The 25,794-nt window shown below is 43.6% G+C and overlaps 1 protein-coding gene and 1 long non-coding RNA gene across 8 annotated transcripts in view; one reads left to right on the plus strand and one right to left on the minus strand.

The window, feature by feature from the left end:
- The window catches only part of ppp2r3a (protein phosphatase 2, regulatory subunit B'', alpha), a 77,271-nt gene extending 76,802 nt beyond the window's left edge, over positions 1-469 (minus strand). Inside the window, exon 1 of the mRNA XM_076294302.1 lies at positions 299-469. The gene's annotated coding sequence lies outside the window, so the exon portion shown is untranslated. The remainder of the gene's footprint in view (positions 1-298) is intronic.
- A 3,839-nt stretch (positions 470-4,308) lies between these two features.
- On the plus strand, positions 4,309-9,153 carry LOC143135160 (uncharacterized). Of its 7 annotated transcripts, none has more exons than XR_012988823.1 (9): positions 4,309-4,995; positions 5,518-5,626; positions 6,317-6,340; positions 6,603-6,972; positions 7,115-7,202; positions 7,473-7,576; positions 7,739-7,789; positions 8,516-8,598; positions 8,850-9,153. It is a non-coding gene; the product is annotated as an uncharacterized LOC143135160 (long non-coding RNA). The 7 variants fall into 7 exon arrangements; XR_012988824.1 differs by lacking the exon at positions 4,309-4,995 and having other exon boundaries at positions 5,464-5,626; positions 6,603-6,614; positions 6,751-6,972; XR_012988827.1 differs by lacking the exon at positions 4,309-4,995 and having other exon boundaries at positions 5,464-5,626; positions 7,470-7,576.
- Positions 9,154-25,794: the final 16,641 nt, after the last annotated feature.

Below are 25,794 nucleotides of genomic sequence, written 5' to 3' on the forward strand. Positions count from 1 at the left end.
GTTTGTGTGGTGGTTCACTCACGATTCAGTCCTGAGGTTAACTGAAGCGCAGGTAGGTGCCGAAATACTATCATCATTCTATTCACTCTAAACTCAGTGATCACGACATGATCTTTAAAATGTTTCATGTATGGCAATTAGCCTAATAACACCGTTAAAACAAGGAACGACCGAAGTTTTCACGAATTGCTTGTCTACATTGTAGCAGCCACTGCCACTACTCGCTGCAACATAGCTTACAAGCCGTAGTTTAAACAGACTCGATGTAGCCTATGGCTGAGACGGACACACAGCTTACCTTTTTTTCAAGTCAAAGTTTTCTCTGTGATGATCATAACGAGCTGACGGATATCCAGGGTCAATTTTAAACTTCCCCAGACTGTCAATGTCAAACGCGAGTCCGTGTCGGTGTGTTTTTCAGGAGCTGGAGCGCAACGCCTCTCAGTCGTGAGAACTCTACCCTGTGCTGCGTACCGCTGACAGTCGGAGGAGAATATGAGGAGTGAACCGGCGACTAGAGGGGAGTTCCTGACAGCCAAATCGGGGCGGGAATTTCTAAAGAGTGACATTAGGAGCTGATCTGTATCACACACGGACTCTGGACGACGATCTCGGTTGCATCCAGCAAGCTGTCGTCAGAAGAAACCAGAGTTGGGTTCATCACCATGCTGCGCTGAAATGATTTAATTCACGTGTAGGCTAATTCGTGATGAATAGATCTAGCCTACTCAGAAACAAAGATTTTAGAGCGGAGTGCCCCAAAATCTTTTCTCAGAACAAAGCCAAAAGATCCTTGCCTGTGTTTCTATAGAAACCACTCGGGCAACTCCATCTCTATTTTCAAAAAGCTCAGGCTACATGGAGTTTGTCATATTCATTTACTTTCCCTTAGGCTACTGCATTGTTTAGTTCGAGTAAAAAGCCTCTTTAACATGTAACACCACATTTCTCTGTTGGTAGTCACAGAATAGAAAACATAACTCAGTATGACACAGCATCTGCTGTTGTAGCCCTGCCCCAGTTAGCAAAAGATAAATCAGTCATTATTTTCTTTATGATAATTTTTATGTAACAATGGAATTGACCTACCGGTAAATTGTGATTGTGGTTTGTATTGCTTTAGCCTAGGCCTATAAAAATGGCTCTCAGCTTATGTTAGTCCTTCTCATAGGCCCTAAACTTAATTCCTGTCTGCAGCTTCTGTGCAGATGTAGACATGTCAGGTTTTGCAGAGGCCATGTGCTGGAGTCCAATCTGACCTAGGCTCACTGATGGATGGCGTGCAGGGGGATTGCAATTTAGAGCATGTCTCTGGTCTCATCCACGGAGGAATTTGGCTCCCATAACAACATCAGGGGATCATAAGATTTATCACATGATGGTTGGAGAAGTGTTTAAACAGTCGGGCACCTGGCCTGGTCAGCCATGCCCCATATTACGATCAAAAAGGCAGGGAGGTTGGAGTAAAAGAGATTGAACAAATCGCTGCAGTGTTTTCCTGCGTATAAGCTGCCGTCTTTGGCACTGTGGCATGGCAGGCAAGATATGGAGTGTCGTGCCTATACCCTCATTCCATTCTTGAGGGGCCAATCCGGTGTGGTGGGGTGTCGCTCCACGTCAAGAATCAGGAATCCACAGAAGTCAGCAGTGACCTGAATGAAGACAGGCTCTCACAGCCGTCAAAGAGGACCTGAATGAAGACAGGCTCTCACAGCCGTCAAAGAGGACCTGCTGCTGGTCTGATGGACACATTTATGTCACACATTGCAAGTGGGACCCACACAATATTTACCACATAAAAACAAGTTGTTTTCCAAACAGAGAACATTTAATGATACTGAGATTTGGAATAGCGTATTAACAATGTCAATACACTCATTATAGTGTAGCACACTGCTGTAGTAGAGAAGGGTTACGTGTAATATAATCAGTGTAGTGTAATGTGGTTTACTGAGGTACCTTTCAGAGGGAAAAGTGTGTAGGAAAATCATTGTTATAACCTCTAATTAAATTCCCTTCAACCAGAAAACTCACCAAATATCTCCACCTCTCCCCAAGCCCTGCATTTGCAACATGTCAGAGAACAAAATGCCTTCATCCGTAATCAAACAGCCATTTAACCTCTCTACAACCCACCGTTAACCTTACAGGCTTCCCTAATTGACAGCCTCAGACTTATCAAAGCTAAACCAATCTGTGTTCCTGTCAGCCACCTCTTATGCATGTTTATGCAACACTCTCCTGGGGCGTGACTGTGTCTCAGGCCTCTGCGAGGCCGTGTGTGTGTGTGTGTGTGTGTGTGTGTGTGTGTGTGTGTGTGTGTGTGTGTGTGTGTATGTGTGTGTGGGGTTGGTTGGCAGCCTCAGAGCTCCAGTAGGTGAGACATAATTGCCCTGCCGCTCTGTGGCTAAAAGTGTCACTGCGATGACAGGGCCGGCAGCTCACCGCGGGGGCAAGCGAGGCGGAATATGTGGGGGGCACCGGGGCAGTTGAAGTCAAGAGTCAGTGTGTCCTCATTTCACAGACCAAGTCTCAACACACACACACACACACATACATACATTACAAAATGACTTTGAAACAATCCCCCTTATAAGTCATTGAGGGGAAAAAATGAATGCAAAGCTGACAGAAAAAAAACAGATTAGTATCAATTCTCCTCTTACTATGTATCATTCCTCATCCCTTTGGCTATCTCTCCTGACATTTTGACAGACACTACAGTCCCAAAGGGTAAACAGATACCTTCCAGGGTGAGCAGTGACTATGTTCTGAGTTGAAAAGGGCCCTTCAGCTCAGTAAAGATATCAGTTCCCACTTCAGATGGAATAAGACAGGGATGGATGAGGTATTGTGTGTGTGTGTGTGTGTGCGTGCGTGCCTGTGTGCGTGCGTGCGTGCGTGTGTGTGCGTGCATGTTTGTGCATGAGTGTGTAAGAGAATGCTTATGCCCGTCTGTGTGTGGATGTATGTAGGGAGTGTGTTTCTATGCGCTGTCTGTCCAGGTTGGGTAGGAATTTTGGCATGTGCGTTGGCAGACACTCAGCTCTCCCAGCGTCAGCTCTGCCCGCTGGGTGAATCTTTCCCCTCTGTCGGCCCCTGCTTCCTGCCACCTCCGCTGCCACCCCCACCTGTGCCGGCCGGCACACAACAAGCCTCCCAGGCTGGCTGTCACACAGAGACGTGGCCAGACAGGGTGTTTCCACACGGATCAGACTTGCTAAGGCCCAACCCCCCCCCCCCACCCCAGTAGTTCCTCTGTATGCACGCTGGTGGAAGCTGGCGCATTAACACCCGAGTTCCTCCCAACAACAGGAGCTGAAGGGGAGGCCAAAAATACGGCATCGGTGGTGGCGAGGGGCCACATGAAGGGCACAGGCATCACGGCCAGACCTGCTGCCCAGATCAGACAACAGACACATGTGACCCTCTGGAGGTGAGGGGGACTGGGGCTTAACACACACTGTGTTGTCTTAAGCTGGTGATACACAAGGCAACTTTTGGAGCAGTGTTGCTGGGCAGTGTCCCTGAGCAGTGTCCCTGAGTATTGATGTCCAGGATGATTTCCATTGGGCATCATTGGTTTTCTGGATATTGGGCATCCGGATGCCGAAACACTACTGACTTTGTGATTAGTAGATAGGTGGAGGGTGGCGCATCAGGCCAAAACACAACATGACATGACAAAACACAACATCAACAACAGTTGAGGGCTGCAACTTCACTTTTTAAATGACAATATCCTGGCCGGTTACTGTTGTCAGGGATATTTGAAATGAACATGATTTCTTAATGTCTAGTGACATATCAGGGCCATTTTATGATTCATTTAAATACATTTCTTACATACGGTTCCTTTAATCACCAGTAGGCAAATTATGACCATCATCCAATCAAAACACATGGAGACAGTTATGAGGTTGTGCAGAAACATTGCTCAAAACGTATACCCTGTTTATCAGTGCCTAAACGAGCATGACCAATTACAGTACATTTCAGAATTAGACATCAACACATTTATTGAAGTTGGTTTGACCTAGATAATGAGGTCAAAGACACTGGACTTTGAGGAAGTAAACATACAGAAGACGATGATCAGGTGTGGGTGTGGCTGGGTGTGCACATGGGTGTGTTCATGTGTGTGTGAGTGTGTGTGTGAGAGAGAGCTCTTGCCAAGTCACAGGAGGGTCAATTCCAGTACTTCCTCTCCTAGTCTCTTGAGATTTCTTCTTCATTTCTTGTGAAAGAAGTTGTTGTATCTTTGTAGCTTTTCTACTGCTTTGTCTCTGTCTGCACTGTAAAAAATATCCGTAGATTTTACGGTGAAAATTTGTGAAATTGCAACAGTACAAAACCGTAAACTTAGAAACGGTAGAAAACATTTCTTACAACAGTTAAGTATTGTAAATATGTTTACCAGCTGGAACCATATATTTCACCTTTTTTTTGTATAGAAAATACGTTGATTAACCGTTAAGAAAACAGAAACATGCCATATTATATAAAACAGGGAGCACACAATTTTTTCCCGCTTTTACCCTCATCTAACGGTCGGTTTCCACATGGCGAAATTTCGCTTCACTCATTGAGGTTGAATGGAGACGAAATTCGCCCTGGTTAGGCGAAATGACAGCGAATCACCGAGGCAGGCGAAATGAGGACCATTCGAGAACCAATCAGGTCCCGTGTTTGTGTTTGGAGGCGGGAGTTACAAAAAAGTCTGACCAAGATGGCGGAGACTACCTGAGCTGTAACACGAACATTTGTATGTGATTAAAATGTTTCTACACGAACATTGGCACTTGTATCAACACAAATTGTGGTTTATATGCCACACGAACTTAGTCAGGGCACATACACCACTAAATAGACCACTATATGTTAGTTTAAACACTGAAACTTTTTAGCTAGCTGACAAGCGAACTGCTAGTAATTTCGGACATTGGATTGCATTGTAAACCTAGCTAGACAGCTAGGCTACATGCTGCAACACAGGTATGAAATATATGATGTCTTATTGATCTTGTTGTTTCTATGAATATGAATTGTTGTTTATAAGCAACATCAACTTAGTCAAGGCATAAAGACCCCTGGATATCTTCATTAAGTATTTAAACGTTTGAACTAGCTCGCTTGCCACCACTGGGCTGGCTAGACACTGCAGTCAAAAGGTTAGCGGTTTGGCTGTCACGGCCCCGAGGTGAAATTTCGCTGGTCTTTTTGAACTTCAGAAGGGGGAGCCGAAGTGCATTATAGGGCGGATAAATAGTCTGATTTACCATTAGAAATATGACATAATACATAGAACAAAACACATTAATATTTTGCTTTTATTTTCTGTAAAAAATACTGGTTACCCCTGTAAAATTCACTGCAGGTAGTCTAATGGATGAATCAAATTGTCTAAGCACCCTTCTTTGATTTATACATATAATATAATAATGTATGTAAATTAACGAATTAATATGCATTAGCCATCTATGTCCATGTGCATTAAATCACTGAATTTTCCCCAAGGTATTTCCCCAAGCTAGCCTATAGGTGGCGCTGCATTTTGTTAGTTAAACCACATGGCCAAATATCAACCGCCATTTTGTTCGCGAAGGAGACAGTGATTTGTGAGATGGTAAGTAATGAAAACGACAATTTAATAAATTGAAGAGTTCAATCTGATTAAAAGTATTAATTAGTAATGCAATTCTAAGCTTCTTGTGTTTGCAATGGCTTACGTCTAGAATTTCCTTCGGGATGAATAAAATACTATCTTATCTTATCTGAATCTCTGTTGTAGGATAACGTTAGCCTATGACAAAATTGCCAGCTAGCATTCAGATTTCTGACCATGCTTTGATTAATGTCAACATTACCTTAGATTATGTATATTGTGCTTCGATTCTAACTTGTAATACAACGGAGATATCATACTTAGTCTACACCGTTTTTCTCTACAGTCATTAAGTCTATATTCTGAGCTGGAATGTCAATTGTCTCAGTGTGAAATATCTAACGGAGTTCTGATTGAGAACGCCATTTTATTAACGTTAATCCCTTCATTGTGCACAGAAGCTTGAAATGACTTGACGGGAGTTCGAGTCATTTAGCCTTGCTTTATGTTTCCAGGCGAAACTTTTGGCGTTGAAGTACATTAGGTGTTAAACATGTTTTATTGAATACATTCATTGTTTGGACCTTTACAGTTAGTAATTGGATAATTGCTAGAGTTAAAGCATAGTTTTGGCTAATGTTAACAGGAAAATTGTGCATTGGAAATCGTATTGCTTTGATGCAAGTTAACGTTGCCTAATCTATGTTGCAGGTATGTTGGGAGAGACGTCTACAGGTAAGTTTTTACATTTTCTTTACTAGGAGTAGGCTATTTAGAAGTGAAGTGGTGAATAGGGTTTCTGAACGTTTGGGGAGGAGGTTTTTTTTTTTTCGCGCTCGTTTTAGCCATGCTTTCCAGTCACATTTTGTGGAGCTGTTCTGTCTGCTAAGGCGTGCATTGCAAAGTGCTTCGTCTGTTGAGTGTAAGGGAAAGGTAGAAATATCATTGCATTGCTGAGGACTTAATATTTATTTATTTGATTGGTTTGTCTCAACAGGGTATCAACAAGGTACAGTGATAATTTATTGCCACAGAAATGTTAACTGATGAAGAGTTTTGTCATTGTACAGGTTAGTAAAAATTAAATGTCCAGTTTTATGTTATAGATTGAACTCTTCAGTAAATTAAGTAAAACTGTTCAACAGAAATTCCGATAAAGCAGTAATTCCAATTGTAAAATAAAAACTGGCGCTGTATTTCCAATAAGAAAAGCAAGCATGAATTCGGTAAGTCTTTTTTGAACTGTAGATGGTTCATTCTCATTACTACTTGGTTAGAACAACTATGGAACCAATGATGAGTATATGTAAAAGGTATGCAATGTCTCTCTGTTTCTCTCTCTCTCTTTCTTGCTCTCGCCAACCATGGTAAGTATCCCTGATTTCTTGTCTCTGCCTTGATCATTTATGCTTTCATTTATATTGTAATGCTTGTCCACCAACATTACATCTTGCTCCTACTGCATCAGCCCTAATGTCTCATCAATCCCCTGTTAATCCCCTTTTCCAGATCAGACCATCTAGAACAGGACACAACACCCTGCTTACACCTGAAGGAGGGCTAGGACACACAGGAGACCTGTAGGCCCACTATGCTGGTAAGTCAATAGAATGCATTTTACATTTCTTAGTTGAGACAATACTGCTGTGTCAAGTCAACTACAGATTGCTATTCAAAGCTAAGCTAGACATACTTAAGAACTGTCAGGTAGCAAATGAACATTTTGAATTGAAATGCTTGGTTGTATAAGTAAAGGAATGTAATGTAATATAATATGTAATAAGTTTGCTAATGTAGTTTTACATTTTTTTTTCTATCTAGTTTGTGTGCCATTCACCCCTAAATTTTCTTTTGACCTGCTAAGCAGCAGCACGAACGACTGGGTCGACTTAGGATTGAGTCCCCTCTCTGCCAGAAATTATCACTGTGTTCAAGGAAGACCCAGGCCCAAATAAAGCTGCTATGTCTAAGGTGTGCTGGAAAACTTTCTGTTTTGACTTTTCATTCATTCACATTGTATACAATTTAGCAGCCACATGTGGCAACATGTCAAAGATGATGCAAATCTAGTTCTTTTGTAAGTTATAACAATGTGATATATTGGTGAAAGTTAACATTGTCTCGTCCTTGCAGGTCAGCCCCTTTTCCTCAGCTATTCAAGTTGGCAGTCATCTAATATTAAAGGTAAGATGTTGCTAATTTTGTTAGTGGTTAGTGCTCAAACTATGTTTTCTATGCTCAAGTTCATATGTAGACACAGAGTTCATTAAAACGTTTTTTTCTAAAGACACACATTTGCACATTTGCTTACCTTAGCCACTCCCTCTCGCCGCCATCTTGGATTGTTAGGATACGCAAATGTGCAGTCTTCAGAAACAAAGGTGTTTATAAACTGTGCTCAAACAATGTTCTCTATGCTCGAGTTCATATGTAGAGACCCCGATAATACTTTGAACAAAGTTTTATGCAATGTTGAACCTTCTATAAACCAATCTATAATCACTTAGAAACCTTGAATTTCTAAGTGTTTATAGATTGACATTTTGTGAGTGTGTCCCACTTGCCCACAGTTCACCCATAGAAGCAATACAGCTGAAAGTGAGTAGAACACTACTACTGGAAGACACGGGTTTGGACGTAATCGTCTCGTTGACCGAATTTTTGACTTGTGCCCATGCACACATAGAGCCTACAATCGAAGTTCGCCGATGTTACACTTTAAGTTGATTTTCATGTATAAATTCTATCGAGGGGTGGATAAACTCAAATTTGAGAGGGGTAAACTGTGTTTACTTGAGTTTAGTCTCCACTACAGCCCTGGCTGTCTACTACCTTTTGCCTATTTTCCCACTATGTTCCTTTGTGTCAGTCATAATTTTTCATAATGTTTCATCAATTCACTCCTGCCAGACCAAGCCAATGTCCCGCTCACCTCTGAAGAAGGGAAAGATACACATGAAGCCTGTTGGTTGGCTCGGCAGTAGCAGTCCATGGTGAGACTAATCAGCGTTGTGTTATGGGGTCTTGGGGTTTTGTTACTATCTGTTATATTCTGCAGGTTCCACCCCAGCAATGTGTCAACTTTTAACTGATAAACTATGTACCTACTGAGCTGGTGGCAATTGCATGTGACAGTAAATTTATGAATTGCTTTATTCTACCAGTACTCGTTGTAGATATGACTTAAAAGTGCCTTTGTTTTCTCTTCCTATGCCGATGTTCCTGATCCATTCAATGGCGCCAGAAAGGGCTGAAGCAGCTGACCTTTCTCCTTCGGCACACCTACAAGCCAGGGTAGATTCTTGATGTCCAGTACTGTCCCTTTTTTGACTTCACAAGCCACAGAAAGGCAACACCTTTGAAACATCTCAAAGTTTTGCAGACCTGGACTTTTTCCATGCCATAAGACTGTTGAAATCTGTGGACTTATGCCTAATTACTATGTAAGAAGGGAGGTATTCCTGGTAATTCTATTCAAGCTCATTGTTTTTGACAAGACATTTTGGTACAACATGGGCAGAATGGCCAACTAACAGCTTATTAACTGATTAGGGCATAGATGTTTGTAAGTTCTAGGAATAAAGTTGTCTTTTTTACCAAACTGTTAATTGTATGGTTGATTTGTGTGGTAAACATAGGATAGGTAAAATAGTAGTAGAGACTGTTCAGACGGATTTGTTAGGGTGTTAGTTAATGTATACAGTAAAATGTGTTTGAAACAAAAGTTAATCGTAAAATCAACATACATTTTAGCGTAAATGTAGAGATGGTTAAACTGTATTTATTACGGTAAAATTTTGGCAACCCAGATGCCGGTCTTTCACTGTTAAAATGACGGAATTGTTTTTTTTTTCGTATTTATTACGGTCAAATTGCGGCAACCCAGCTGCCAGTCTTTCACCGTTAAAATGACGGAATTGTTTTTCCGTATTTATTACGGTCAAATTGCGGCAACCCAGCTGCCAGTCTTTCACCGTTAAAATAACGGAATTCTTTCTATTGTATTTATTACGGTAAAGTTCTGGTAATCTAGCTGCTGGGTTTTTCCGTAAAAATAACAGAATTTTTGTACCGTATTTATTACGGTGAAATTCTGGCAACCACAGCTGCCAGTTTTTCACCGTAAAATCAACGGATTTTTTTTTACAGTGTGTCTGTCTTTTCTCCCTCTCTCTCTCTCTGTGTGTGTGTGTGTGTCTGTCTGTCTGTCTGTCTGTGTGTGTGTGTGTGTGTGTACAGTATGTGCTGTGTGAAGGCTTTGTGAGGCCAGTACATGCCTAATTGCTGTTGCATGTCAGCCCTTGTGCAGCCTGCCAGACTGGCTCCCAGGCGTATTTGGCTTTGGCCTCTCTGCTGGCCAGACCAAGGTTACGTGTCAGGGGAGCTCTCTCTCTCTCTCTCTTGGCTCAGGACAGCCGCTTCCTGATGGCTTGCATTTGTTGGTCTGAAAATTCCAGTTTCACTGGAGAATTGGAGTTTAAAAGACATACCTAATCCTGGGGATTCCACTTGGAGTTTTGTTTGGGTTTACCTAACAAAAAAGGCAAGCAAGGAAATGTTGATCTTCTGAACTTCTTCTGAATCAGTAAAATTCCAATGTTGTGTCCAAAGTAACTCTAGTAGATGGCCTTTTAGCCTTTACTGAGCCTGTGTGAACCCAGACGAACCTCTTAGCAAATTTGAATTTGTTCTGCAGGATCCAGAAAGGATCCCACTAATGCTCATTTCATTTCCGAACTTCCCGTTTTATGACTTCCAGCAGTGAAATTAAACTTAAATTGGTGCAAATTGTTCAGAAGTGTAAACACATCTTTCCTGTAAGGGAAGGTTCTGAATGCTGTTGTTTACTCAATTGCAAAGAAATCACACGCCCACATCTGTTTAACCCTGTTGCCATCAGAGCAGCAATTGGTTGTGCTGAATGTACTGCTCTATCTGTCATATATAAGCCCACCCCATGCCGAATAAGTGTTTATGATTGGATCCCGGGTTTTTGGTGATTTGGAAATGGGCATCAATGGGATTCTTTCCAGGCCGACCTGCAGAGCAGCTGAACACATTGTAAGTAATAAGAGTGCACATCAGTGTGACCATCAGGGTTGAGGTACACCTTTGGAATTCCATTTGACTAGAGTACTTTGCAGAAGCTCTGTGCACGTTCAAACAATATTTCCCTTGCCACTTTCAAAAATAAAACTGGAGGCAAACCATACTTTTCCTGGTCTAATCTTTCAGTTGCAATTTTGAAAGAACTAAAAATAATCATTTGCATATGTCAATTAGAGTGAAAACTGTTCTGTTTAGACCTTTGGATACGTAAACATCAGAGGCCACATAATGGCATATTTCAGTCTGTTTAACGTCATTTGGAATGGAAGAAAAAAACCTTTATCTAAACACTGCGACAAAACATGTTTTAGCATCAAATTGGCCCTTAACAGGAAGCACCAGAGAGCTCGACTGTCCTCACATCCTTGCTGCAGTCCTGGAGAGAGACACATGAGACAGTCTTCACGAGACAGAACCGTCCTGGTAGATGATCCTAATTAAAGGCATTTTAGTTGAATTAAAAGAACATGATTTAGTTGGCCTGAGATGCAATAAGATGTCAAATCATATCCAGACCATACCTGTCAACCCGTTTTCCCGGGTTCTCCCGTATTTCAAAGTCATCTCCCAGCACCCTCCTGTTTTGTTATTTCTCCCAGAAAACTCCCGTAATTTGCATGGCCATCAAACTTCATTTTAAAATCATTGATCCATTCATTTTTTCTATTAGTCTGACATCTACCAGGTTGCCAGATTGTGTATGAAATACACCCTACACATACACGATCACTTAGTTTCAATTTCAACCGTTTTGTCATAGGTTAAAACCTGGCAACCCAAAACCCAAATAAGGAAGCAGGTGCCGACTGCGCAGCCTGAGTCTCGTCATAAGCAAGCGAGCTAGTTGAATGGCCTACTCCAGAACTATCTGTTGTGAAATTGTTGGGAATTTAATTGATTAACACATCACATAAACTGTTATTGAGTGTTGTTGATACTCTGAACTTGTGCCAAAGCAAGCAGCTTTGGAGTTTTGGAAGTAGGCTGCAGGCAGGCAGCTGGTGGATAGGCTAGATAACTGGCATGCGTAAGGTAATGGTAAGGTAAAAGCAACGACCGAAATGCAGTGTTGAAACACGTGTATGAAACGTATTAAATATGCAAACACAGATCCAGTATAACCACTGACCCCCCCCCCAAAAAAAATTTTTTAAATCTCCCTTTTTTGGAAAGCTAAATGTTGACAGGTATGATCCAGACGGACGGTTGACCCGACAGCTTGAGCCTATAATCTATTAAATGTCCCCACTGCAATGGCCGGAGCATTCATGTTGTGCTCTCACAGCTGCACCTTTCCCCTCTTCTCAGCCACATACACACATTTTCAGCCCTCCAAACAGAACTCCAGGTCCATAGTGAAAAACACTGCCACATGAGATGGCCAGAGTGTCAGAGTGACCCTTCATATGGTGAAAAGATTGCTCTGTTTCTGGCATGGAGGTGTCTAGTGCTGGCATTGTTTGTGTCTCAGGGCTCTCGGCTCAGTCTGTGGCAGAACTGCTCCCTGAGTTATACAGGGTCCATAGTGGAAAACACTGCCACATGAGATGGCCAGAGTGTCAGAGTGACCCTTCATATGGTGAAAAGATTGCTCTGTTTTTGGCATGGAGTGCTGGCATTGTTTGTGTCTCAGGGCTCTCGGCTCAGGGAGCAGTTCTGCCACAGACTGAGTTACACACGGTCCATAGTGGAAAACACTGCCACATGAGATGGCCAGAGTGTCAGAGTGACCCTTCATATGGTGAAAAGATTGCTCTGATTTTGGCTTGGAGGTGTCTAGTGCTGGCATTGTTTGTGTCTCAGGGCTCTCGGCTCAGTCTGTGCCAGAACTGCTCCCTGAGTTACACACGGAGCCTGCATCCTCATGGCAACAGTTGTTTGTCCTGCCCTCTGAGTCTCAACAGCTGAGGTCGGCTGTTAGCAAAAGCTCACTTTTTCTTTTTCATTCTTCAAAAAGGACGGGGGAAAAAACAGAATGAAAGGGGGTGGCAGGCAACTCTGTATATATGTTGTATTGTGTGTGAGCGTATGTGTGTGTGTGTTGTGTGTATATGTGTGCATCCAAGGGTGTGGGCTATTTGTGTGTGTTTTTGCAGGACTCTATGCAGAGACGAGCCACATCAGGATCTCATTTCCTTCCAATGGAGCCTGTGGGGGTAGAGACAGAGAGTGAGCAACGTGCCAAAAGCAAGCGTCCACTGAGATCCTTACACTGCGCTGAAGCAAAAGGTCAGGAGCCCGAGGGGAGACCCAGACAGTAGAGAGAGAGAGAGAGAGAGAGAGAGAGAAAAAGAGAGAAAGACAAAGATAGAAAGCCTTGACTTCAAAAATTCCAACTTTTTTTTGTTGGGACATACGGCCCTGCCAGCAACAGAACACAGTCCTCTTTCTATGAGGTCAAATGCCAGAGGTTAAAGGTCAAATCTGACGCATCAGCCCTTCCACATGTGAGAGCTGGCTTCCCTTGCGTCTCAGCTCCGAGCCTTCTGCCATATGTTGCCAGCGTAGCTCCAATCCACTCACTTCCACATGTTGTTTATGCAATGATGTGTCCTCTGCACCGCTCATTGCTTCTTAACGAGCAGAGTCACACGCAGACAGCCTCCATCCAAATGACTCCACGTAACGAGTCTTCAGCTCAACTCAGGCTTGAAAAGAGGAAGGAAGCTAAAAGCACCGTGGCTGAATATCAACCCTGACAACCACACCCAGAGTTGCAGTAGTGAAGCCTCTGTATTTTTCATTTTTATTTCCATGTTATGACGGACGCATGATGAATGACAAACAATGGGCCTGGAAAGGGTAGTTTGTGAGTCGGGAAATGGCTTGTCAGCGAATGCAGCAGCAGGATGTTGGAGGCAGGAGGTGGAGTCTATTTGTGCTGATAACCCAGATAACTCCATATGCATCCATCAGAGAGCGTGGACGCTTTTCCCAGGCCACTGGCTCCATGCAAACAACTGCAAGAGTGTCAGCTCGGGAGGGGAGCTCTGTGCACACAAGTGTCAGCAGCAGCAGCCTCCACATCGTTTCCTGCTCACGACACGCTGAGAGCTGATTAAAGATACCAGAGATTGAGCAGAATGTGTGAGAGTTATGAGTGTTTGTGTGTGTGTATGGGTGTGGGTGTGTGTATGTGTGTGAGAGTGTGTCTAACTCTTTCCTTGCTGCTCTCTCTCTCGTTCCATCTCTCTCTCTCTCTCTCTCTCTCTCTCTATACTTGTGATCGTGACATCTGCTGGGGGCAAAGGCGAGAGTGACAACTCTCTGCAGAAGGCGTCTGCAGCGCTGGGATGTGTATGTGCTAATAAACTCCCTTATTATCCCCATCCTCACCTCCTTCTGAGAGCACAGAGACTCACTCCTCACCAGTGTGAGTGAGAATGGAGTTTTCACTGACTTTCTTTGTGAGATAAGTATTCTACTTTTCTTTTAAAAATAGTTTTCTACATGACAGCATGGCACTAAATTACAGCTAATCTCACTTATTCTCGGTCTCTGAAACCAAAGGTAACAGCTCAGGTATAGGCATGCCACGTTTGCAACGAGTGTGATTCTGTTAGGAAGTCTTTCAAAAAATTAAATAAATACAAATGTATTCATACAAATTCCTTTTGCTTTTTTTACTTCATTGTATCTTTTCTTTTGGTTTCTGTCTTCCGAAACATATTTCACATTTCCTCATGGAAGTCTTTCCAACCCTACAGATTTGCCCACAGCCAGAGCTCGGCAATGGAGTCTGCCCTCAAATATGTAATTACATTGGCTTTTCTCCAGATGTATGGTCAACACAAGAGAGAGAGAGAAGATGGTGGATTCCCCTGAGGGGAAGGGTGTGTGTGTGTGTGAGAGAGAGAGAGTTGTTTAGAAAGAGGCCCATGTAGAGATTTGTGTGTGGAGACTGCTGCGTTACTCTATCCCCTCTGTGCAGTGCACCTGTCCTTTGATATCACTTGGCAAAGGAGGAGATGCAGATGCTTTTTTAATGTGAAGCTCACATGAGATGCAGTGCCAAAGAGCGCTGACAGCATCGCCTCTGGCAAATGAGGCCATTTCTGCACAATCTTATTTAGAAATGGCTTCACAAAAAACTTTCATAAACCGTTAACTGCAGTTAAAGTGATTGTACGAGCGATGGATTGAAAACAATGGTGTGGCTGTGGAGCCATGCTTAAAACCTGGTTTCTTGCTGGCCTGGTCCGCAGTCAGATTCAAATGGCTAAAGTCTGGAAGAGGAGTGTTCCTGTGGGCAGACAAATGTATGGCTGCAGTGCTTGGAGGGGGTATGGGGGCTGAGCGTGGTTTGTTACCGATGCATCCTCTGTTGTTTTTAGCCACTCTCCAAAGACCATCGTGGCCAACTGATTGACTTGAGGGAGAACTCATTGCAGTGGAAGAACAGATGCTTTGATAACACTTCATAGTAACAGTCCAAAGTAAACGGCATAGTAGCCATTTAAAATAGCTTGTTGTTAATAAGTACCTATGTAGCTTATAGGTATTACTAAATCGTTTTATTTTCCTTATTCAGAAGATCAGGGTTTTCATACAAACCATGTATTAGTGTAATAGCACACAGTGGGTTTTGGAATGGGTATCCCTCACGCTCCCCAGCCCTCAGTGCTCACGGAGCAGGAGCACAGAATCAGCAGCAGGCCCTGGCCACTCCACATGACTGACCAGGGAAGGACCGGAGCACACAAATCACTTTTTCAGACTTTAAAGGGACACCAGGCAAGCCTGATGCTTTTTCTCTACGAAACTCCCCCTCGCTCGGTCTGAAGCTCTTTTCCTTTTCTTTGCATCTTCCGTCAAGGGTTTTCGCTGCTTCTTCGCCGGCTCTGCCATTATACACACGTTTGCAACAATCGCTAGCGTTTCGTTAGCCTGCCTCTGTGCTGTGGATGCAGGATGTAAACTGATCCTGCTTTGGTCGGCGGGTACGATACACTGAACTTGCAAGCGGGATATTCAGGCAGTAGGGGCGGGCAAGAGAGTCTTCATTCGCCCTGTAATGAGTCATTTAACCATATACCGACTTACGAAGATGAGTAATTAACACGAAAACGTTGCCTGGTGTCCCTTTAATGGTGGTGCAAACGACTAACTTTTCAACGCCTAGCGTCTTCTACATAGTAGGTTTTGTAAAATTATTTATTGGCAGTTGGTAAGGGACTATGGTTACAGCCCATTGTTTTTATAGCAATCTTTATTCATTAATTACTGGTCATAGATCATTTGGATAATCATCATTAAAGATATATGGATCATTAAGAAGTAATTCATTATATTGGTGGTTATTTTATTGTAGCCTGTTATTACAAAGTTTTATCGCTGCTTAAAACAGGTTTTGAACTACTCAAGAGTAATGACTGATACCATTGTCAGACAGTCATTTCAAATGAATATATAATATCCTGTATATATATATATTTCCATATAAGTAATGTTATCCTGAGGGTTGGCAGTGAAACGGATGGAGGCTTCTCAATGGTGCACACGCTTGATAACAACCTGTCACTTATAAATAGTCCTGCTTCCACAGTGTATTTAATCTGACTCCATGTATCACCCCGAGCCATGGTGAATCACTGGTCTAACACCTCTGACAGAGTCCTTTGGTGGCCTCTTTTTGAACAACGCCATGGATGATGGTCTCGTCTAAAATTAAAACGCAAACTCAAAATTCATGACCACAGTGCCACTGACCCGGCCTGCCAATGGGGGGAGGGGGGGGGGGGTTGGGCTTTCTGATCCATCTCTCACCACACAGGGATTGTAAGCGAGGAAGAGTGTGTATAAAATTGCAGCCGACCTGAGGTGGGTGGATGAAGCCAAGCCCCCGGCCACAGAGAGCAGAAAATGAACTGGAAACTACGCTCTCATCCTGCAGCCAGAGCAGCTGTGCGGCGAGACATAGCGATGCAAGCCATCCTTACACAACACTCATCACAACTGTCTGCAACTCGCGGGTATAAAAAGCTCCCGGTCTTACGTGTTAACTTCAGGTTGGAGTGTGTGTGTGTGTGTTGCAGTGGGGGTGCAGCAGGCAACAGAATAGCAATAGAATGCAGAATAGTCTTTAGAAATAGCTAATGCTGCCGTTTCAACAACAGACAGTGGTGGCATGCTTAGAGACGAATGTCACCGAGTGCATATGTTGGGAATGGAAGGCTGCCATGTTGGAGAGCTCTGAGCGGGTGCGTCTCCTGTCAGCTGTAGGGGGACGAGGCCCCTGACAAGCGCTGTCTCCCAAAGGAGTTCATGCTAGAGGCCTCCTGCACCTCCACAGGGGGCTTTGTGACTGCCATTATGACACTGTTGCTGGACAGATCAGGCGGACAGTCCTCCGATCCACTCTCTTGACGCACGACCCCCGTGAGACCACGGACAGGACTCAGACATGAGCTGTCTACAGAGTAAATGCACACACAGTGTGTGGTTTCCATCTTTATTGAGCTTCCTGACTTTCAAATGTGGCCATGCTGAAACAGCAAGAGGTTCAAACAGTGGATATTAACTATTCCTGGCATCAAAGTGAGCCTCTGACTTAGAATGGCAAATACAGAAAGCAGACAGATAGATGGTGTCCTGTTGGCAGTGTGTGTATTTCACAAATGTTGCCAATGCAGCGCATTGAGATTTCTTTTTCCATCAAGTTCATGTCTGTCTCTCTCTCTCTCTCTCTCTCTCTCTCTCTCTCTCTCTCTGTGCACGACTCCAGTAAACTGAGCAACAGGATTTTCTGGCATTTTCTTTTTTCAGGTTAGCATCTTCTGGGCTTTCCTGAGAGGACCTCCTCATCCCTCTTGTCCGCATTTGAGCAGAGTGACCAAACTATCCAGAGCGGCGCTCCATAAATCAGCACACTTGAGAGAAGTTGCTCCAGAAAGGCCAGCCTGCCTCCACGCGACCCCCAGCCCCCCCACCCCCCGCTCCCCTCAGCTACTGGCCCTCCCCTTCCCCAGAGTGGACATGGACGAGCCTCCGCTCTCTGCTCTCTTCAGCCCCAGCCAGCAAGTCATTCAGTCAGTCAGTCAGTCAGTCACACAAAGAGCCATGAAGTCATCTGGCAAAATGAAAGGTGTCTCTGCGGGGTAGGCATTGAGCTCACAGACTCACATTGCATGCTGGCTCAGAGATACAGACATCCACCCCAGAGTGAGAGAGAGAGAGAGAGTGCGAGAGAGGGGGGGGGGGGGGGTTGACAGAGGGCAAGAAGAAGCCCAAATCAGGGCCTTAAGTGTGTGAGGAAAGGAAATGTGGAGTTTGAGAAAGGGGGTCGAGAGCGAGAGGGAGTGCGAGGAGTGGGAAGATGAGATCAAAGAAGAGTGAGTTTGAATGAGACATGGCAAAATGGAGAGGAAATCTAAAGAGGGGCCCAGAGAGAGGAGGGGGGGTGGATAAATTGGAATATGTTATGGAAGGAGAGAGAGCACAGGAAACATGGTGAAAAAAGAGAAGAGAGACGCAATGTGTACATGAGTGAATGATGAGGGAGAACATGAAAAAAGGCTTCCTGATGAGACTGTTGTTTAATGAAGACAGCGGAAACATGTAAACACACACACACACACACACACACACACAAACCGAGAGTGGGAGAGGGGAAAAGAGCAATAAAAACATGCCTGTACACACAGAGGCACCAGGTTCTCTCAGTACTCTGAGGTGTGTGGATCATGCCTCTGCCTCCCACACTGATTCACAAATCATAACAAAGGGCCAACACACACACACACACACACACACACACACACACACACACACACAAAGGGCCAACACAGCCGCCTCTAATGTGGGTCCTATGACCAAAGAAAACGTCCCTCCACAAGATGAGCAGAGCTGCTATGCCGAGGTGGAGAGGAAAGGAGAGGAGTTCCCAGGCTGTATTTAAAGAACGGAAACGACCAGTCACCCTATTTCACTGACAAATCTAATCAACTCTTTAGAGAGGCACAGTTACTTGGAGAGAAAAAAACGGATTGTTGGATGGCTGCCAGCTGCCGTATATAACCGCACCTCTACATCAACCATGTTTTACGCCATGTCATACACGTAGGGGAGAAGAAAGAAAACACCCACGACACCTTTTGAAATCCAACATCCAGCACGGTGAGAGGTGCGTGTCTTTCCCGTCGGAGCCTGTCATTTATTCAGGGAGGTGAGCATCCAGACAAAAGCGGGGTGGGTGGACTGAGGGGGGTTGGGTGGTCTCTGGCTGAAGGGAGTGTGGGTGTGGAATGTGGTGAAATCTGACCTGAGCGCACGTAGAGCGTTTCCAGCAGCCTGATGAAGCAGCCCTTTGTGCCGCTCTTGAGGAGAGGAGTCTCTGTTCAGCCGACATCTGGCACGATGCCAACACAGAAGGCCTCAAACACCGGGATACACACACGCATACACACACGCACACACACAGAGAGAGATAGAGAGAGAGAGAGATGCGTTCTGCACACAGATACATACACACAAATACATGTTGTATGTGCACATTCTGTTCAGATGTGTACAAGCTGACAGAGCTGCACACATGCACAGATGTTTGTAAACACTATTAACAAAACTGCAAACCTTTATCGACACACATGCACAAGCACAGTTAGATTTGGATATACAGAGAGAAAACAAGGCAAGCATGAACATGTAAGACGTTAAGTCACACAGACATTGATTCATAGATGCAACATTTCATTCTGCTTCATAATTTGGTATATCCATCCACAAAACACTTGCCAGGCGTACTCCCTCACAGTGTTTCAGTCCAACTTATCAGATCTGCTTTTAGACTTTACATATGCATATAATGTGTGTGTATGTCACAGAGAAAGAAATCATAGGACCATAATAAAGGAGAGAGAGGAGATAGGAGAGAGACTCAGCACAAAACTACATTTGAATGAGCAGTGAACGCAGGACGAGCAGGAGCGGACGTGAGAGGACCTCTGCAGCCACACAGGAGCACAGAAAACAGACAGGATGCAAGAATAATACATGTATGTGTCCCAATATGTGAGATAGATAGATAGAGAGAGAGAGGTGGATTGATAGCATTTTTATGCGCAGCTGCAAACTATCACTCTTTGTCCACCCTCCCGGTCAGCCAGTTAACAGGAATCAAAAGAATCATAAAAACATGCTCCCTCACTGCATAGGATATAAACAGTCAGCGTATGTGGACATTACAAACCAGACAGCGAGCGAAGGGGGCTAGCAAGGAGCCTGGGCAGTGAGAAGAAAGAAACTAGAGGCCTAACTAGAATAGATACATTACTGTACAGAAGCATGCAGAATTACATAAACACACACACACACACACACACACACACACAATTGCATAAACGCACACACACACACACACATGGACACTTGACAGCAACATTGAAGCTATATAGCTCTATCGGATAAAGCTGTCTCCCCCAGCAGAGAATAATGTGTTTAGAGAGTACGTAGCATAACCCTGTGACTGGATCCAAAGTGCAACGTTTCTCAGTGGCATGAGCACACCTTATTGAAACAATATATACAAAAGACTTTATCATTGGGTAAGTAGGCTTGGTGCAGAATATACCATTTATGCTTTGTCAGAACTGGTGCTTAGAATGCCTTCATTTAAATGCCAAGATGCTGAAAAGAAAGCCACGAACAGATTGTAGGAAATAGAACGAAGACATTAGGGAGAGAGTGAGATGGAGAGACAGAGAAAAATGAGAAAGGAAGAGATACAGTGTTTATGCGGAGGAAGGTGAATGTAACGGGAAATATGTGGAAAATCTCTGGTTTTATTATTCATTTCTCAGTGTATATTTATACTATTTGTGCATAACTCTCTCTCTCTCTCTCTCTCTGTGTGTGTGTGTCTGTGTGTGTGTGTGTGTGTGTGTGCGTATCTATGTACACTTGTCTGTATAGATGCTGCAAACACTGTGTGCAGAAAGAGATTTTCAGTTTATGTGGATCTCGTGCACTCCACCAATCTGACGGAGATCCACATGTGATACTACTCTGCTTGATGAGGTAGACAGAGAGACATAATAAGAGAGTTCACTTTGGTAGTGGGCCCTCTAAAAATCAGCATTTACAAGCTAGGACAAACAACATCCAGTGTAATTTATACGTCTGCTAGCAACATGCAATCATGTGGCTTTGTTGCCATCTATCTCAGACAGAAAGGTTTGGAAATCCTGCAGTCACGTAAAATTATATTCATATTATTAATAACAAAGATATATTTAACATGTAAGTGTTTAGTAAGATGTTAAGTTGAGGGAGGGGAAAGAATAGCACTCAAGTACAGTACATGCAGGACTGTCTGTCCACTGTGGGCATGAGTCAGTGTCATTTATACTCCAGAGTCACAGTCAACTGCCCTGCCCTGCCCACTACCTCTGGACATGCCACAGTGTGGGCCTGGTGTACCCATGAAGACTCCTCCAGATGCCTCCAATTACATGAGCAGTGTGGATCTCTCCTCCAATAATTAAACCACATTAGAAACATGAGGAGGCAGTATGTGTAAGGAGTTCTGACCCACAAACACACTCACAGACAGACAAGCAACTATATATATCCTTTATATTACTATGGTTTTAGCTCAATTGCTACCACACTCGAGTTGCGGGTTTGTATTTTGTAACCAGCAAACCAGAGCACTGGTGAGTGCTAACTCGTCCATCACACAAGACTGGCATCAGTGACAACAGTGAAGAAAAGCACTTTCACAATTGACAGTGATGTAAAACATCTAAAAAACTTTTAAGTGTCTGTTATGTGTGTATGTTAAACCTCTCTAGATCAAGATACAATGCTAAACTACTTCTACTAATAAACAACTTCCTTATCTGATTTCCCTGCAGCAATCAACAAAATGGTTATCTAGTCCGGCCATACTCTAGAACCATACATGAACAATCATGAATCTGTTGCACAATTGCCACTAAACAAAGTATCATTGTTTAGGGGGGCTTTTCTTAGTAGTATAGTTTGAGCACTTTTCATTTGTGACTCACACAATGTGTACCTACACAGAGTATGTAGTAAGTTTAGCTACCATATAGTTCCAGTGCGGGCGCACAAGAATGAACTCCTCATGTAAACGATGACCTCATCCGTCCTGCGTGGAGCGCCAGAGAGGTGAGGCTGCATGGGGAAAACAGGGAGGTTTCCGTGGCAATGGAGGATGGGAGCATGATGGGAGATGAGGTCATTGGAGCGCTGGTATCTGAGAAGCTGGGGGCTCAGTGGCTTGCAGAGGCGCTCCATCTGAGAGTGTGCCGGGAATTCTGGGGAGGCGGAGGGGTGGAGGGGGTATCATCGCTCATGTTCCTCTTCTCCCAGCCCCAGCTGTTGGGATCTCTGGCGTCACCCGCTCAAGCGAGGGGCCTGCAAAGAAGATTATTTATCCTTGTGATTTTCTCCCGTCGTGTCTCTTCGGCTTGTGGCTGTTTCTTTGGGCCGGCCTCCAGTGCCTCCTTCCACACTCCATTCACACAGATTATGAAACGTGGGGCTGTGGCTGCAAGCAGAGTGCCCTGCCCCCATCCCCCACACTGGCTCCAGGCCCCCACACTAATGTGAGGCTTCGGGGAAGTTTTACATGCAGATTTTTACAAAGTCCCCTAAAGGGTGTGACACCATCCAAACAATTAAAAACATTTCACAGCAATTTTAAGGGAACATTTTAATCAAACAACAGCTTAGATTGCAATTCATCACGTAAATATTTATGTCAAGGCAGCGAATAGCAGATACTATACAGTAATTGCTTAAGTGTTAGCATGCAATAGGTTCCAAAATGTGTGATTTGATGGTGACTGTGGTTAGATAGTCAATTACAAACTGCTTGTTGCCAACTCTAGTGTCGCCATGTTAATTGAAACCAACCACAGAAGTGTTGATCATGAATATACAGTCTCAATGGCTCTGTGGCTTTGAGAATAGCTAACACAAATGAAAACCATATTTGCTCAGTTTATATGTCTATGTATGTGTATGATAAATGCTCCCTTGTCTTGAAATAGATTCTGTGATGTTTCTTCAACTGAAGTGAAGTTTTCTTTCCAGAAAGGTTAAATTATATGAACCTACTGTAATGTCACAGCTCTGATCAGTTCAAAACAGCTGTAAAAATCTCTACTTTTCAGTCATACATAACTTGGATGGTCTCCTATGCAGTGGTGTAGTCTACGTGATACGCAGGACTACGCAGTATACCCACTTAAAAAGCATCACCATCTCAGTATACACACTTAAAATAGGTAATGATACGTATTAACATTTGGGGTTGATCACAGTATACCCACTACAGCTAACTACAGGTGATGTTTAGTAATTGTTTAACAAAAACTGTTAAGACTGAACTTGAATTTCAACAAAGCATCTGTTAAAGGTGCTATGAGGGACTCTGTAGGCTTTCAGTTGTCTTAGGGCACTCTTGCATTGACTTGCATTGGATTTGATACAGTGCCACACGTGGTCCAGCGTGGTATTACAAGAGAGCTAGTTGGTCAGCGCTAGTTGATTTGCATGCTAACTTCTGTGGATATCTCGACAACACAGAGCTTTTGTCAGAACTGTTGTTCCTTCACATTCTGTTGCTATTTCTGGGTCCTTTTTTATGTTTTTTAAGAACTAAGAACACACCACATAGCAGGGCTTGAAAACGAAATTATTTTTCAAACGTTCCGTTCCGAACGGTTCAGGTAGATCTATGTTTAACGTTTTCGTTCTTGCATGCGTTCCGCCACCAACATATCGGTCCTGAACCGGTTCGGAACGCAAAATATCGTTCGTTCTTAAAGTTCCGGCAGTGTTTGGCGGGCCTATCAAGTCTATTTTTGTGGACTTTACCTTAGAATAGACGTACTCATTATTTCCCCTTGATTTAGCCTATACCGTAGCTATATACCCAAAAATAATAAATCACAGGCGGCATCCAAAAACATTCAGATGGGCTATGTAGCTACTACAGCCGAAACTGCTTTTTTGGACAGCGGCCATATTAGAATTGGAGAAATAAGTGGTCCAGATGCACCGGGTCATAAATATTAACATTCCTATGTATTCCCCATGGTCAATTAAGCTGAAAAAGATATCAAGTTTGTATTTGTAACTCATGTAGTTCAAAAGTTATAGCCGGAACCCTTTTCGCGCAGCGGCCATATTGGATTTTGCCGCCATCTTGGCCCCAAGGGTCGCTGTCTCCGGCGCCCTAGCTAAATCATTTCAGTATGACCTAAACTACATCTATGCAAAATTTGGCGCTTTTAGATGAATTTGCGCGAAAATGTGCTTAAGGCCCCCCACTATATAAACGAACTTGTCTGTTGCTGACAAGGCCTATCTCAAATTTCCCGTTTAACTCTTCTACATAGAATAGGCTATAATTGCGCAAACATTTTAAATCCCGACTTTAAAACGACAAGGCGTGGACAGGCAAAATAGGTTATTACGCATAGGCTACAAACAATTTCCAAATCAGTTTCAGTAGCCTACGCTACGAGCTGGCCTAAGATCCGAAGTGGCAGACGGATAGGTTACATTACAACAGCAAGACAAAATATACACATTTGGACCAAAGGTCCATTTATTCGTTTTTTGTTTTTTTCAAATTGCAGAAATCAAATTATTAGGCTGTTCGCCTACAGTAGTTGGCTACATAGCGGCTTGTTAGCTCACATTAACAGTGTAGATGCGGGCTTGTTTTTCGCACAACCGGAAATAGTCTCCCTGACATAGGATATGCTTTTGTCAAGTCAAGTCAAGTCAGATTTATTTGTATAGCGCATTTAACATGCACAGAATGCAACCCAAAGCGCTCCACATATAAGACATTGTCATTGACACAGACTAACAAAGACAATAGATGCCGGACTATGTGACATTTTGTGACATTTTTAAAATATATAGAGAACGAAAAAAAAACGTTATTAACCGGTTTTGTGGATTTCAGAATAACGTTTCTGTTCCGGAACAGTTGAAGACCATTTTGTTTTCGTTTCCGTTTCCGCTCCTCGTAAAATTCCGTAAAATTCCGTTCGTTTTCGGTTTTCGTTTTCGTTCCTTGAACCGGTTCGGAGCCCTGCCACATAGCACCTTTAAGTCTCTGTAGATGGACTGTCCAAGTAAACGTTTCACTGAAAATGTTTCTTTGCTTTGTGGTTGTGGTCCGTGGGGTATTTAAGACCTGGCATTTCTTCAACCATGATGTTCTTATTTTTTACATAAAGGGATAGTGAGTATTAGTAGATGTTAGCAATAGTGGAGGTTAACAAAAAGGAAATAAGAAAATGGAGGGGGGGGGGGTTGAACTGTTTTTCTTTCCTTCCTCTTCCATGGCTACTTTTTCAAAGTGTTTAGGGCAGTATATTATTTTTGGACACAGTGAAATGTGAAGGTCATTCTGCCTTACATAAGGCTGGCTGACACAAATTCAACCCAGTTTGGGATTTGTGTTGTGGTCAGACATGGCCCAGGGATGTGGGTCAGGCTGTCACCAGCGGAGGTAGATTTCAGTGGTTGACTCGAGAAGCCACACAACCTATCAACCCAGTAACCCCGTCCAGCAGGGGGTAGAGAGGAAAAAGCAGCGGAGGGCCCGGGATACCTGAAACCCCCCAGGTTTCAACCACGTCCACACCACACCTTCTACTGGCCACAAGTAAACCACACTCTCCCAAGAAAATATGTTTTAGAGGAAGACGTTCAGATGACAGAGCTGCTTCCAAATGTGGAAGTCCTCCTCACATAGATCTTTCACTTGCACGGAACGGAGGAAGAGGTGGTGGCTAACCTTGAGTCATGTTGAGGTCAAATTCTGCTGAGGCTGGACAGACATGTTCTAAATGTTAGCCTCTCAGCCCCTGAATGCCATATGGATGAGATACTTGTCCCACCACTATGGAGAGGGGAGGCAGTGGGTCTGGTGACATGAGTGTGACCATGCAATGGTGGGACTCTAATGAATATTACTGTGAGAGCTGGAGAGGAGTGAGTAGTCTCATCAACCCCTGCTGAAATATTCATATCAAAGCATTGCCTTTCATGCCAGCAGCCTGGTGGAAGAGCTCTAAAAGAAGACACAT

Source organism: Alosa pseudoharengus, unplaced genomic scaffold (genome assembly GCF_046254945.1).
Source record: "Alosa pseudoharengus isolate Yale_2024_CS ecotype anadromous, Long Island Sound unplaced genomic scaffold, YU_APseudo_1.1 YU_APseudo_1.1_scf_2, whole genome shotgun sequence".
In the NCBI taxonomy this organism is placed as follows: Eukaryota; Metazoa; Chordata; class Actinopteri; order Clupeiformes; family Clupeidae; genus Alosa; species Alosa pseudoharengus.